The 2618-nt window shown below is 39.5% G+C and overlaps 1 long non-coding RNA gene across 1 annotated transcript in view; it reads left to right on the top strand.

Moving 5' to 3' along the window:
- Positions 1-724: 724 nt before the first annotated feature.
- LOC121813077 overlaps positions 725-2618 on the top strand; it is a 3734-nt gene continuing 1840 nt past the window's right edge. Inside the window, exon 1 of the long non-coding RNA XR_006053494.1 lies at positions 725-816. This is a non-coding gene — a long non-coding RNA (uncharacterized LOC121813077). The remainder of the gene's footprint in view (positions 817-2618) is intronic.

The following is a 2618-nucleotide window of genomic DNA, read 5'->3' as shown; positions in this document are numbered from 1 at the left end:
GTGAAGGTCAGAGCTAATCTGGGATCAGTGTGTTCACTCTGCAGATGCAACAAGGTTTCATGTCAAAAAGGGAACTTTACTCTTAATCAGTCTGAGTAGTTTGAAGGAACAGTGAATTAAAAAAAATACAAATACATTTTATTACACATTCAGTAAAGTCTGTACAATGATCAACATCATTGAAAATATGACTGAAATAGGACTAATTTGATTTGTCTTCACCAAAGGAACATGTTTCATGTTTCCATGAAACATGAAACATGTTCATGGAAACATGAAACATGTTTCATGTTTCCATGAACATGTTTCATGTTTCCATGAACATGTTTCATGTTTCCATGAAACATGAAACATGTTCATGGATGACTTATTGTAGTTAAAGAATGTGATTATGGATTATAGTTTATATATGTTGCAAAGAAGTAAAAATAACCTCTGTTCATTACGATCTGTTCAAACTTTGTTTTTACGTGTGAGCAGAAAAACAATCTCTGAGGTCTAAAAGTCAAATCAGTGAAGATGATATCGTGTGTGTGACAAAAAGGTCTGTAGTAGAGATGAACATTCAACAGGAAAGTCAAAAAGAAGAAATCAGTCACATCTGAACACAGACACACATGGGGACATCAAATGCAAATGTAATCTAAGTGAAAGTGAAAATGTTCCAGTGTCCAGTCAAATGAACTCGACTGCTCCTGCTGAGCCCCTCCCACCTGTCCTGCTGCCTCCTTCCAGGAAGCAGCTCACCTGTGTGTCCGTGTTTAGTGTACAGGTGTGGAGTGGAGCTTGTTGTTGGTGTGTGTGTTCGAAGAAACTGTAAGTTTGCTTTGTTTCCTCCTTTAACAGTTTGACTGTTTGTTTCTGTGATGTTTGGACCAGATGTTCAGCTCTTATTTCAGGACAAACTTTGATCACTCTTGTGTTTGAAGACAAATCCACATGATTACTGATCAGCTGGAATCAAACTGTTTGATGAATGGCTAATGTTTTTTCTTCACGAAACAAGCTGTGTGTGTTTTTATTTCCTGGAAGGAAACTCATCTCTCCAAGAAAGCAACACAACAGTGTGCTGCTATTTCCTGTCATTCCTTTAAAAATAAAATGATAGTAATGTTTGTTGTGATGTGTTTGATTGTAGTCAGGCTATTAAGGTCACATTTCCTTGATGGATCATATAATCCACTTGTGTTGCTGCTTGATTCTCATCAAAGAATCAACCAACAGACTGTAGTGTGAGCAGTCACAGCTCACATCTTAAGTCTGTTTCAGGAAGAAGTCCTAAGGAAAGACCCAGTTTGCTTTTCCACACAGAGAGCTCACTTAAAGTGTGGAACACTTCCTGACATAAAGTCTGACCTCCTGACAGCTTTTCTTCTGAAGACATTCTGAGTTTCCCTCTGACTCCTCCCCTTCTGCTGAGGCTTAAGCTGCTGTCTGCCACTCACTTCCTGTTTTAAACAGCCCAGATCACTTTAGACACCAAACGACCACATGGGTCAATAACCCATTAATCTGCCTCCATAACAGCCTTCTACTCTGTTCATGATCCTGAACCTCCTAATCTGGACTCCTTGCTGATATTTCGAGGCTGAGCCCCTGAGAGGATTTTTAGGAGGTTTTCATACTCCTACACCAATTTTGAAGGGTGTTCCTTGCAAAGTACACAGCAATATGTCTGTGAAGGCTTGCAGTCATCCAGGTCATCATAGTCTAAGGAGCTTGGAAAGAAAAGAGTCATGACTTCTTTAAGTTGCTTGAAGAAATTTCACCTCTCATCGAGAAGCTTCTTCAGTTCTAGGAGCAGTTGAGGGAGAGTCCCAGATTCAAGCCCTGTGGGAGTGTCCCCCAGATGTTTGAGAATAGTGACACAGCCTATAAAAATACTTTGACTCCCTCTTCCCCTGGATGGCTGACTGATTTAGCTACTTGTTGGATTCAGTAATTATTGCCACTCACACACTCGCTCAGATTCTGCACACACACTGCTGTGTGGCTTCATTCAAACTCTGAGCATATTTGAAAAATTTGGAGCCAGACTGTGAGAGAGATAGAAGGTTATATGGTTGTACTTATATGCATGTGAACTTTACTTTTAAACTAAAACAACCTTAAAAAAACACTCAGAGATTTCAATCTGTTCTACCTGTTTTAGGTTGGAGCGTTTAGTTATCAAACCCAAGATAAAGGCTCAGTCATTAAAGAAGTTAAAGAATTACATATTTCTCCTTTACCTGCCAGAGTAAATAGATGAGAAACATGCGCAACATCATTTCAGATTCTGAATCACAGACAGTCCACCAAATCATCAAGAACTTAAAGTAGCATTATTCAGTACAGACACTGGAAAAAAACACCCTGCCACAGACCTGTACACGAGGCAAACTGGTGGTAGTTTTATATTAAAGATTTGAATTTATAAAATACTTTCCCTTTATTATGCAGTCTCAGCACAGCGCATTGTGCACCCCAATTTCATGAATGAGGAGAAGAGAGTTTTAGTGCAATCAATCAACATAGTGCAGCCATCATGTTCAGCCATGTTGGGAGTGAATCCTGTAAAATACCAACCAACAAACAGAAAAGATACTCTGCAGGACCCTCAATCTCCCAGGCCTCTG

The sequence above is a fragment of the Haplochromis burtoni genome, unplaced genomic scaffold (genome assembly GCF_018398535.1).
Source record: "Haplochromis burtoni strain Fernald_Lab_line unplaced genomic scaffold, NCSU_Asbu1 Contig_1118, whole genome shotgun sequence".
In the NCBI taxonomy this organism is placed as follows: Eukaryota; Metazoa; Chordata; class Actinopteri; order Cichliformes; family Cichlidae; genus Haplochromis; species Haplochromis burtoni.
The sequence above is the reverse complement of the archived record's forward strand: the minus strand, read 5'-3'. Positions and strand labels throughout refer to the sequence as shown.